Consider the following 12,844-nt stretch of genomic DNA (forward strand, 5'->3'; position numbering starts at 1 on the left):
CGTGCAACCATTCACCACAATCTAAATTTAGAACATTTTCATCATCCCAAGATAAACTCTGTATCCACTGGCCATCACTCCTTATTCCCACCTGTCTTAGTTACCTAGCACTGTAACAGAAATACAACAAGTAGACGGCTTTAACAAACAGAAATTTATTCTCTCACAGTTTAGGAAATCAGAAATCCAAATTCAGAGTGTCAGCTCCAGGGGAAGGCTTTCTCTCTCTGTGGGTTCTAGGGGAAGGTCCTTGTCATCAATCTTCCCTTGGTCTAGGAGCTTCAAAGTGCAGGGACCCTGGGTCCAAAGGATGCGCTCCCCTCCTGGTTCTTCATTCTTGGGGGTAGGAGGTCACTATGTCTCTCTGCTCACTTCTCTCTCTTATATCTCAAAAGAGATTGACTCAAGGTACAGCCTTCTCCTGTAGATTGAGTATTGCCTCATTAACGTAACTGCCTCTAAACCTGAGTCATTAATATCACAGAGGTTAGGATTTACAACACGTAGGATTATCAGATCACAAAATGGAGGACAACCACATAATACTGGGAATCATGGCCTAGCCAAGTTGATACATTTTGGGGGGACACAATTCAATCCATAACACCACCATATCCTACTCCCAGCCCTAGGCAGTCATTAATCTGCTTTCGCTCTTTATACATTTGCATATATGTATTTATATACACATATATATATAAACACCTTGGGGTTCCCATTCTCAAAGAACCCAGACTCTAGAGAGTGTGATACTTGCTGACAATAGTGTGTGGAGATTTTAAGGGTATCAACTAGGGATTAGCAAACTTTCTGTAAAGGCCCAGATAGCAAATATTTTAGGTTTTGTGGGCCACATACAGTTCCTATAGAATATTATTCTTTTACATTTGTTTGTTTTTAACAATCTTTCAAAAATGTAAAAACCATTCTCAGCTCAAGGGCTGTACAAAAACAGGCCACTGCAGATTTGGCCCATGGAACATAGTTTGTCAATCCCTGGAATAAACTATAAGCATGCCAGACGCAATTTAAAATTCATTAACATGAGTCACACGAGCCATTAGCTCAACTCTGGCCCTTCTTACTAATTATTCTCTCATTTCCACAACTCTGTTTATATCAATGCTATTTCTCCCCCAGGTCCCTTGGTAATTAATGAAACACCATATTTTTTTTTTTGTTCCTATATTGGGTCTACCCTTCAATTCCCAATTAAAACTACATTCTGGAAAGTAGTTGAAATCCTATTGAATAAAAGACCCTAGATAACACACACACAACTTTTCCTCCACTAGTCCCTCTGTATTAGTGAGAATACTCTAGGCTAAGCTGTAGTAACAAACAAACCTCAAAGTCTCAGGGGCTAAATACAACAAAGGTCTTTTCCTTACTCAAGTTACCTTTCCAATACAGGTTCATGTGGGGGCAGGGCTCTACTCTACAGTCACTCATAGACCCTACCTAATGGAGACCCCACCACCTGGAACACATGGCCCGCAACGCCACTGTAGTAGGAAAAAGGGAAACATGCAAAAGGTACACCAGCTCTAAAATGTCTTGACCAGGAAATGATACTTACCACTTCCACTTACATTTCATTGGCTAGAACTAATCACATGATCCCACCTAACTGCAAGGAGGTTGGGAATTGTAATCTTCCAGCATGATCAGAAAGGGGAAAACCACATGAGTGAGCACTAGGAGTTGAATAGAAAAGCTAAAGGCCACCAAAGGCAACCTCAGCAAGGCTAGGTGTACCTCACTGATACGAGAGTTATATAATATGCAATATAATGTACAGTATACGGAACACTCAGGTATAAGTAAAATCCTTATTCACCATCCATAGACGTTTAAATCTTAGGCTCTTGACCATCCTCAGTTCTGGCTGGTGCAGCCAGTTCACATCACATTTCTGACCTCAGTGCAGCAGAAACAAAGGTTACTTACCCAGGCTCTGGGATCATATTATACAGCTTACCCTGTAAGCAGTTCCCAGATTAATCAAATTTTAGGCTTAACTAAAACAACATAAAGGAGACCTGGTTGAGCAGTGGTTAAGTACTCAGCTGCTAATCAAAAGGTTAGCGGTTCCAACCTACCAGCCCCTCTTCAGGAGAAAGATGTGGCAATCTGCTTCCATTAAGAATACAGCCTTGGGAACCCTATGGGGCAGTTCTACTCTATCCTATAGGGTTGCTATGAGTTGGAATCAACTCAATGGCAACGGGTTAAAGGAATACACCCTAACTCAACATAACCAACAGCAAATATGCATTGAAATTTGTCAATTCTTCTACCTGAGAACATGGTGAGAAATGGTAACTGATCACAAAAAGGCTCCATGCACCCACCTCCAGGGCCCCGTGTCTGTCTCATATCCCCTACACTCTCTTGGAGGCTATATCACATAAAGTCTATCTTATGTTTGTATCCCCACAATGCCTACTTAGCACTTTGGACCTGGTAAGGTGCTCATTTAAGAGCTATGGCTGCTAAACAAAAGGTCGGCAGTTCAAATCCACCTGCTGCTACTTAGAAACCCTATGGGACAGTTCTACTCTGTCCTATAGGGTGGCTATGACTCAGAATTGACTCAACAGCAATGTGTTTGGTTTTCTTTTTTTCTTTTTAATGTGCTCAGTAAACTTTTCTTTATTTGAATGAAACAATGAAGGAACTGAATCAATGAAATTCGTGTTGCTGAATCTGGTTATAGCATTGCCTCTTTCATAGGAGCATTCTAAGGCTGAAAAGCCGGACACAGAGCCTGCGTGCCTCCCAAAAGAACTGGAAAAGGTGTGGAGTGGGAAGCCAAGTTAGGCTTTGGCTCACAATGCCCCAAGGACACTGACAAATAGCCCAATAATAACCCATCTGAGTCTCAGAAGTCACTCCTTAGTGCTGCTCTATAAAAGCCAAAGGGAATTATTCATTAGCAAGTGTGAGTAACACTAGATACCACCAGCAGATTGTGTTTGGCTTTGCTGAATTATTCATCAGCATTTGTGAGAAATCTACAATCCAAAGGGTATTAAACCAATCCAGACTGTTCGGCAATATTTGTTTCCCTTTAAAAAGGTAAAAAAAAAATCACCTCCGAGCTACAGTTCTTATATTTAAGACCACTTATAAATCTGGCTAAACGAGTAGGTGAAGAAGAAAAAGTCAAATAAGAAAGGGATATCGGCAATCTTATTTAATATTCATCATTATAATGACAGGCAGTAGACTGAACCATGTTTGTTTACCTGTCCACATCTTGTCTTTTTTAGATGCTGTATGGTCAAAGACAGTAAGAGTTCTACAATGAGATTCATATGTGAAGGAGGAAAAAAAACTCCTTTGAGTCCTGTCACAGGCAGATGCAAATTTAATTACTGTGCACTAAGCTTTCCATCTTGTCTAGGTGTCCTTGGAAAGCAACTGTAAATAAGAAGCACTCGGCAATCAGGTGTCAGGGGCTCATTTTATCTGCTACGAAATATGTCACAAATCACTGCCAGGAAGTGAGTCAGGAAGAGGAACAAAGAGAAAGAGCTGACAGTGTTGGAGGCAGATCTGGTGGGTGTGCCTGTTAGTGCAGGGGATGGCTCCCAATCTCAGCTCCGACTTCCCAGAGAAAGTGCTCCTTCCCTGACAACACTCTCTCATCTCACATTTGTTATACATTTTCCTATGGTCTGCAGAAATCACTGCCACAACTGGGAGTCAATTGGAGAGATACTAAGCAGAACTAAATTATTTGAAACCAAAGAAAACCTAGCATGAGCAGATTTACGTTTTTAAGTCAATTGGAGAAGTCGGAAAATTATTGCACAAAATCTAAATTCAGGTAAAAGAGAATGTATTAGCCAGTAGTCTCAAAGAAGACCCTAGGCCTAGCTGCCTTTCCATCTTTTTAGTGTGCCTCTAATTGAATAAGAAGACTGTTGCATTCTATGAAGCTCCAGGTCGGAACCTGAGCTGTCAGATGCCCCGCAGTTTCTATAACGGATGCCGCATTTGTCGGCAAGTGAAAGGAAGTGATCCCTGAGCCTACACCATTTGTAATTCTGCAAAGAGCCTGCAGCCTTCCTGAAGGGAGCCCACATCTGCAGCACGCTGCTCACTTCCACAAGACAACCACAGAAAATGAATGTCACACTCACAACTAACCTAGGGTTCCAGAAGTACTTTCTGCTGAATTATTTTATGAGAATCTAAAAACATGCTGACTTAAGCCAACCTCTCCCCACCACTAGAATGAAATATCAATTACCAAATGGAGGGGGGAAAATCTGAAAGTAGTCAAACTCTATTAAACTCTGAGCAAATCAACCAATCTCTCTAAGCTTCAAATTGCCTCATCTCTTAAAATCAGGGGGAAAATGGTAACTATGTAAGGTTCCTGTGAGGATTACAGGACATAATACTGTGTAAGTTGCAGCCAGTAGTATCATTTTACCAAAGAACAGAGACTTAATAACAATAACACAAGCATGGCCATAATAATAAAATGTATTAAAGCTGTACCTAAAATTCTCTGCAAACATGTTACAATTATTTTATTACCTAACATATCTTGATGAGCACAGAAGTTTTTCCCCCTACTTCTCTGCTTTTATAAAGGAGAAAGAGATCAAAAACTCATCTAAAGTTCCAGAGAATTGATCTATTACCTAAACATCAGCCAGTAAATGGAAGAGGAGGAAGCCCTGGTGATGAAGTGGTTAAAGTGCTCGGCTGCTCCCAACTGGACTAAACCAAAGCTAAGAAGTTTCCTCAATACGATCAAATACTTTTAGAGACAGAGTAGCAGGGATGGGGGGTCTGGGGACCATGCTTTCATGGGACATCTATGTCAACTGGCATAACAAAGCTTATTAAGAAAATGTTCTGCATCCTACTTCGGTGGGTGGCGTCTCGGGTCTTAAAAGCTTGCAAGCGGCCATCTAAGATGCATCAACTGGTCCCAACCACTTGGAGTAAAGGAGAAGAACACCAAAGACACAAGGAAAGTATTAGCCCAAGAGACAGAATGGGCCACATAAACCAGAGACTTCATCAGCCTGAGACCAGAAGAACTAGATGGTGCCCGGCTACCACAAATGAACGTCTTGACAGAGAACACAACGGAGGGTCCCTGATGGAGCAGTAGAACAAAGGGATGCAGAACTCAAATTCTAGTAAGAAGATCAGACTTAATGGTCTGACTGAGACTGGAGGTGCCCCGGAAAGCATGGCCCCTTGACTCTCCATCACCCCAGAACTAAAACAACTTCCGAGGCCAACTCTTCAGACAGGGATTGGACTGGACTGTGGGACATAAAGTGATAATCGTGAAGAGTGTGCCTCTTAGTCAAGTAGATACAAGAGACCAAAGGGGCAGCTTCTGTCCAGAGGGGAGATGGGAAGGCAGAGAGAGTTAGGAGCTGGTTGAACGTTCATGGGGAATCAGGGGTAGAGGGGACGAGTCTGCTGCAGAATGGGGTGAGCAGTTGGGGTTTCATAACCATGTATGCAAAAAAAAAAAAAATTTTGTATGGGAGACTAACTTGAAATGTAAACTTCATTTAATTACAACAATTAAAACAAAAAGTGCTCGGCTGCTGAGGAACAGAAGTGGAGAGTGAAGGACAAAAAAAAAGTCAACTGAAATCAGCACACGCATGTCCCATTCATTTTCAAACGTCCTTGTTGTTTAATCTTCCCTTGTGTCCATTTTCAAGTTCCTCCTAAAAGTGTGGCACAAGCAGAATGACAGAACTAAAAGGAGACACCTAGTGGCCAAGTAAGTTTCTGTTCAGACTGTAGTTAAACAGCAAGTGATCTTAACTAACTTTACAATCCAAGACAAAAAAAAAAAAATCTCTTTTTGAATATGTGATATGTCTATTAAAAGGTAGAGAGGTATAAAAGAAATATAATATGTTATATATTAAATACAGCTACATTTTAACCTCTATTTCAGTCTAACTAAAATTTACTACTTCTACAAACAGAAAAAGAACAATGTAGTTCTCACATTTTAATTCAATGAAATAAACATAAAAAAAACTCAACAGACATTAATGTCAAATACACCATTCAATAAAAAGGGTAGATTACAAAAGCACCTAGGATGACCTCATTGCTTGAAAAGTAAACACCTGCACATACTCACACAAATGCACAGAAAAAAAAGGCTTTAAGGTTATATAGATGAGAGGCTTTTTTTCCTTTTTTTTTTTCTGTAAAGGGCCAGAAAATAAATACTTCAGGCTTTGGTGGCCGTCGGTCTGTCTCAATTACTCCATTCTGCCGTTCAGCATGAAAGCAGCCAAATATAAACAAATGAGCATGGCTGTCTTCCAATAAAACTTTATTTATGGAAACTAAAATCTGAATCTCTTATAATTTTCACTTGTCATGAGATATTATTCTTCTTTTGATTTTTTTCAACCATTTAAAAATATAAGACACTTTTAGCTTACGGGCCATACAAAAACAGGCGGCAAGCAGGATTTGGCCCATAAACCATAGTTTACTGACCCCTGGTATAGACTCGAAGGAGCCCTGGTGGCACAGTGTTTAAGTGCTAGACTGCTAAACAAAAAGTTGGCAGTTCGAAGCCACCTTTTGGTTAGCAGGAGCAAGATGTGGCAGTCTGCTTCCGTAAAGATTTACAGCCTTGGAAACCCTATGGGGCAGTTTTCTCTGTCCCATAGGTTCGCGATGAGTCGGAATCAACTCGACGGTAACAAGCTTGGTTATAGACCCAAATGTCCACAGTGATTATGTCTGGGAAGTGAGATTAAGATTCTTTACATCTTTCAGCATTGTTCTGAATTTATGATTCTGTATTTCATAATCAGAATATACAATGAAGCTTTGTTCGTTTAGGGTGGGCAGGGCAGAGAGGGAGAAGTTTCTTGTGAGATGCTGGGACTTTGAAATATTTTGAAAAGGCAATAGACCTGATTCCCATTAGATCAGCAATAAAAACTGCCAACTAAGCCAGAGATAACATTTTGAGTGGCCCTAAATGATTCTACAAAGTGGATAGAAACGACGTAGCTATCTGAAATCAAGCATTATGAGATGGAAAACTGAGACTGAGAGAACCTACCATAAAACGTGCGTGTTTTCCCACGAAAAAATAAAGTTATGCCACACTGAGTAGAAAGATAAGAAAGATCTAAAGATATTATATAAACCACCTCTCCAATCCTCTGTGCACACTAGAAGTTTCGTATTTTCAGAAAATATCCACTTAGTGGAAATATAACATGGAGATTTGTTGTTGTTAGTTGCCCTTGAATCAGCTCCCACTCATGGTGACACCAAGAACAACAGAGCCAAACTGCCCAGTCTTGTACCATCTTCACGATCCTTGGTATGCTAGAGTCCGCTGTTGCAGCCACTATGTGTTTTGAGTGCCTTACAGCCTAGGGGGCTTATATACACTAAATGGGACAATATTCTGTTGTGAACCATAGGATTTTCATTGACTAATTTTTGGAATTATACCATGGACTGCCAAAAGAATGAACAAACCTGTCTTGGAAGAAGTACAGCCAGAACACTCCTTAGAAGCAAGGATGGCAAGACTCTGTCTCACATACTTTGTACATGTTATGAGGAGGGATTAGTCCCTGGAGAAGGACATCATGTTTGGTAAAGTAGAGGGTAACCAAAAAAAGAGGAAGACCCTCAACGAGATGAACTGACACAGTGGCTGCAACAATGGGCTCAAGCAAAATGACTGTGAGGATGGCGCAGGACTGGGCAGTGTTTCATTCTATTGTACACAGGGTCGCTATGAGTCAGAACCGACTTGACAGCACCTAACAACAACAATAATTTTCAGAAGTAGATCACCAGGCCCTTCCTTCTTCCGAGACTGTTTTAGTCTGGAAGCTCTGCTGAAGCCTATCCACCACGGGCAACCCTGCTAGTATTTAAAATACTAGTGGCATAGCTTCTGGTATCATAGCAACATACAAGCCACCACAGTACAACAAACTGACAGGTGGTGGCACATATAATTTACTATAAAAACCTAATTTTCAATTTTCGTCAACTTATACTTAAAATTCTTCAGGACTATAAAACAGATGTAACTGATGACATCCAGTCACTGTGGCCAGCTCTTTAAAAAATACACTCTCTACCTGCCCAGATAACGACACGTGTAATATTCAGCTCTGTCGGCACAAAGCCATTCCAGCTGTCAGCATTCTTGTAGAAAAACAATAGGACAGGGAAAACACAAGTTCTGGTGTTTCTTGTAAACATTTACCGTGTGATCCCAGGGTTAGAGATGACACTGGTAAATATTCATGCCAGAATCACAAGGCAGGCATATCCTTCTAATTTTGAAAAAAGCTATACCTAAAGGATGGAGGAAATTGTCAACATAGTTATCCTAATTACTTCAAAAGAAGTGACTTCGGGTTTGCCTTCTGGCCCTTATATTCTTGCTACCTCTGTATATCTATGATGACTCCCTGGAAGAACAAACTGTATTTCTCCCTCTTTTTTATTTATTTTTTTCCTTTAAGGGTATTTTAAGTATATGCAAATATTTTTAAAGATAATATAATTATCAGAAACACTAAGAAATAGGCATGATCAAGAGTAGTCACCTCATACACTTTCAAATGGTTAATTTTAAATGGGGACATGCTGTGCTCTGTATATTTTTACCAAAAATAAAATAATAGTTTTAAATGGTTAATTTTATTTTATGTGAATTATACCTCAATAATAAATAAAGGCAAAAAATACAATCATACTAATTTAAAAAATGTGAAAGTGGGGAAGATGATCTCTAATACAGTTCTAAGTATCTGATTCAAAACTTTTAAATTACTTTTGGATGACTTGTTTTGAACTATCCATGACACTTCTTCCCCTCTATTCACACAGATGAAGCATCTCATTTAATCAGTCTGTTGGCTTAGAATTTTCATCTATAAAATAACAGTAAGAATATTTTTCTTTGGTTAACTATATATAGGATTATGAGAATTAAATAAGAGAGGTAATAACATGGGCACTAACAAGTGTTGGTGAGAAAGTGGAGAAATTGAAACCCTCATACATTGCTAGTGGGAATGTAAATGGTCGCTTTGGAAAACAGTTCGTCAGGTCCTTAAAAAGTTAAAAACAGAGTTACTGTATGACCCAGCAATTCCACTCCAAGTTTATGCCCAAGAGAAATGAAAATGTCCACACAAACTCTTGTTCACAAATACTTATAACAGCATTATTCCTAATCGCCAAAAAGTGGAAGTAACTCAAATGTCCATAAGCTGATGAATGGATAAATAAAATGTGGTTTATCCATAAAATGGAATATCATTCAGCCATAAAAAAATGAAGCAATTACACATGCTACAACATAGACGAATCTTGAAAACAGTATGAAATAAGTCAAAAAGTAGGCAAATCTATGAAAGCAGAAAGTAGGTTAGTGAATGGTTGGGGCTGGGGATGAATGGTGGATGGGAGGGAATCGGGAGCGACAGCTCATGAGTATGAGGTTTCTTTTAGGAGAGGATGAAAATGTTCTAAAATGCGATTGTGGTGATGATTGTACAACCCTGTGAATACTGAAAAAACATTAAATTACATGCTTTAAATGGTTAAGTGTTAATAGTATGTAAATTATATCTCAAGCTGTTAAAAAGTTGTCACCTCTATGTGGCAAGGCTGGGGAAGAATAAGGTGGAGGTTGCTGTTTTCCATTATATTCCCTCTGTACAATGTGGTTACTTTTAACATCTGAATGTTATTAATGTCATGAAAAAATTAAAATCATTGAGAAAAGTACATGTAAAACTATACAGACATCATAGAGTACACAGTCTTTCCTCATAAAGTTATTCTAAGACAACCAGTATTTGTTACCCTAGAGTGCACTCTATGAGTAAAATAAATGATGGCTCATACTGCTGCTGGGTAACAAGGAAAACCCATCGTGTGTGTGTGTGTGTGTGTGTGTGTGTGTGGACACATATACATGTACATACACATCAATCTCCCTCATATAGAGAAATAAAGTGGTGTCCATTATGTAAAATTAAAAACATATTCTTGGGACTCCATCAGCCCTTCCATAAGTATCGTGACAGGCCTTACATTTGCAAAAACAACACTGTGTGCTATAGATACAGGTGTAGGGTTCCTGCCCTCCAAGAGCTCACCATCAAGGACACCAAGTACACAAATGCAAGGGCCAAGTATAAAGAACTCAGAAGCTGAAGAGAGAAATGGGCACAATGGAAGGGAAGGGTTTGCAGAGGCAGAAACTTTAGAGCTGAATCTTGAAGCAGCTGGATTTCCCCAGATTGTGGGGGGGTAGCAGTTGTTTGGAGTGTTGAACGGGAGGCTGAAGGGGTTATTCCTGACAAAATACAGAATAAATAGATGGGGCTAGAAGAGCGGAGATGGGGAGGAACAGAGCTGGAAAAGAAGACTCAGACAGAGGCCTGGAAATAAAAGGACACGTACGTACCTGAGGAGCTTAGACCCTATCCTACAGGCAACAGGAAAGGGTTCACCAACATTTAACTAAGAACAGAGTCAAATAATAAGAAAGCCACCTTGTCAACAAAGTGGAAGGTGGACTGACAAAAGGAGAGGATGTAGGGGAGAACAGAGGCAAGAAAACCAGTTAGGAGGCTAATTAATCTAAACTACAGCAGAGACAATGGGAATGAGCAGGGATCAGATTTTAGAGCTGCTGACATACTGAAAGAAAGACGTGCGCAATGATTGAAGATAGAAGGTGAGAGAAAGGAAGGATAACTTCCAAGATTTCCAGAGAGGACTCTGAATATTGACTTGGGAGAAGGCAGAAATTATTAATTGATGGTGGAGCATTTGAAAGACACTAAGTTACATGTTCGACCTGGTTTATGCCGATAAAGTAGAGTACAGAAAAGCACAGTCAACTTATATATGTAGAGGTATAATGTAGAGGTGTCTTAGTACAATGTAGAGCACAGATTCTAGAGCCAGACAGCCTATGTTCAAACCCCAGCTCTACCAGCTACTAGCTGGAGAACTTTGAACACACTATTTAACCTCTCTGTCCCCAGTTTCTTCATTAGTAAAATGAAGATACTAGTAAGATCTATCTCATAGGGTTAACATGTATATTAAATGAGATAATATGTACAAAGTGCTTAGAAATGCCATGCACATAGTGTCATATCAGTGTTTGCTATATCTACTACAGCATCTATACAATGATGTTATTATCTCCATTTTATACAATAGGAAACTGAGGCTCAGAGAAACCCTGTTTCTTACACAACTAGTTAGAGGCAGAAACCTTATCTGACTTCAAAAGTTATGCTATTTACACTGTGCTATACAGTTTCCTTAATCACTCCGCTGCAAACAGAAAGATCCGCCATTCAAACCCACGGGCCACTCCGTGGGAAAGAAGATGTGGCAGCCTGTTTCCATAAAGATTAAAGCCTTGGAAACCCTATGGGTCAGTTCTACTCTGTCCTATAGGGTCACTATGAGTTGAAATCGACTTGACAGCAGCGGGGATTTTTTTTTTTTTTTTTTTTTTTTTTTTTTTTTTTTTTTTTTTTTTTTTGGTTTATGCAGCTTCCTGAAGGAATCCCTGAGTACACAAACGGTTACGTGCCCTGCTTAGTTCCAGTCTACCCAAAGGTGCATCAGAAGAAGGTCTGGAAATCTACTTCTGAAAGATCACAGCCATTGAAAACCCTACGTTCATAGTTCTACTCTGAAACACATGGGGTCACTATGAGCTGGAATCAACTCAGCGCCAACCAGTTTGGTTTGGTTTTGAGCTGGTGATTCAATTACTCACTCCATGAAGTACATGGAATTCTCAAATTGCCACTGTTTCCACATGAAGAGCAGTCTTTATTGCCTTAATTTCCAAAAGTATCTTAAAAAAGGAGCTTGGTCAATTCATCACTTTCTGAACGAGTTGAGTCCTGCCTCAGAACTCTGCAAAGATGTGACTTCCTCCAAGAGGCCTTCCCTGGCCCCTGAATCTGTGTGAGCTGATGTCCGTGCACTGCACAGCAAACTGTGTTTTCCCCATTCCAAGCACTTATCCCACGCTTTTCAAACTGCCTGTTTCCTAATGTCTCTGTCCTGCTAGACCACAAATGCTAGATGTTCAGAAGCTGTCCATCTGCAATATTCCCAGCCTCTAGCAACAACCTGCAACATTTAAGTGCTAATTAAACGTGTTGAAAGGATGTTGCATGGATGATTCAAAGTTCCAATCCTGGTCTTACATGTATTTGTCTCAAAGATTATATTCCATGGTAACAGAGGCCACATCCCTTGGTCGTTCTGGAATAACAGATAAAATCTCATTTCCAGTCATACATTAATTGAGTGGCAGAAACCACTGCTGTCTACTCACAGCTATTCTTCCTCCCTCCCTGCTAACAGAGGAGGCAATGGATCATCAGATCTCTTTTTGTGCATGGGAATCTCATTCTCTTTTGCTAGATACTCGTTTTTCCAGCATCCTTGCAACCAGTAATCCAGTAATCCACATATGGCCAGTGGGACATAATGAGGAGTGGGCTTATGGGAAAGACTTTCTTCCTAATATAAAACTCCCTTTTTGACAAATATTGTATAAGACCACTATTATAAGAACTCAACAAAAGGTTTAAATACAGAAGAAAACATTCTTTCATGGTTACGAGCATTGGGAGGGAGGGAGAAGGGTATTCACTAACTAGATAGCAGTCATGAATTACCTTAGCTAGGATGCCCTTTATCACCACTCCTATTTAACATTGTGCTGGAAGTTCTAGCTAGAGCAATAAGGCAAGAAAAAGAAATAAAGGGCATCCAAATTGGTAAT

General features: G+C 39.9%; 1 protein-coding gene across 4 annotated transcripts in view; it reads right to left on the minus strand.

Annotated features, from left to right (window-relative positions):
- The window catches only part of FTO (FTO alpha-ketoglutarate dependent dioxygenase), a 430,315-nt gene that overhangs the window by 384,429 nt on the left and 33,042 nt on the right, over positions 1–12,844 (minus strand). The gene's annotated exons all lie outside the window — the stretch shown is intronic.

This window comes from Trichechus manatus, unplaced genomic scaffold (assembly GCF_000243295.1).
Source record: "Trichechus manatus latirostris isolate Lorelei unplaced genomic scaffold, TriManLat1.0 scaffold00014, whole genome shotgun sequence".
NCBI lineage: Eukaryota > Metazoa > Chordata > Mammalia > Sirenia > Trichechidae > Trichechus > Trichechus manatus.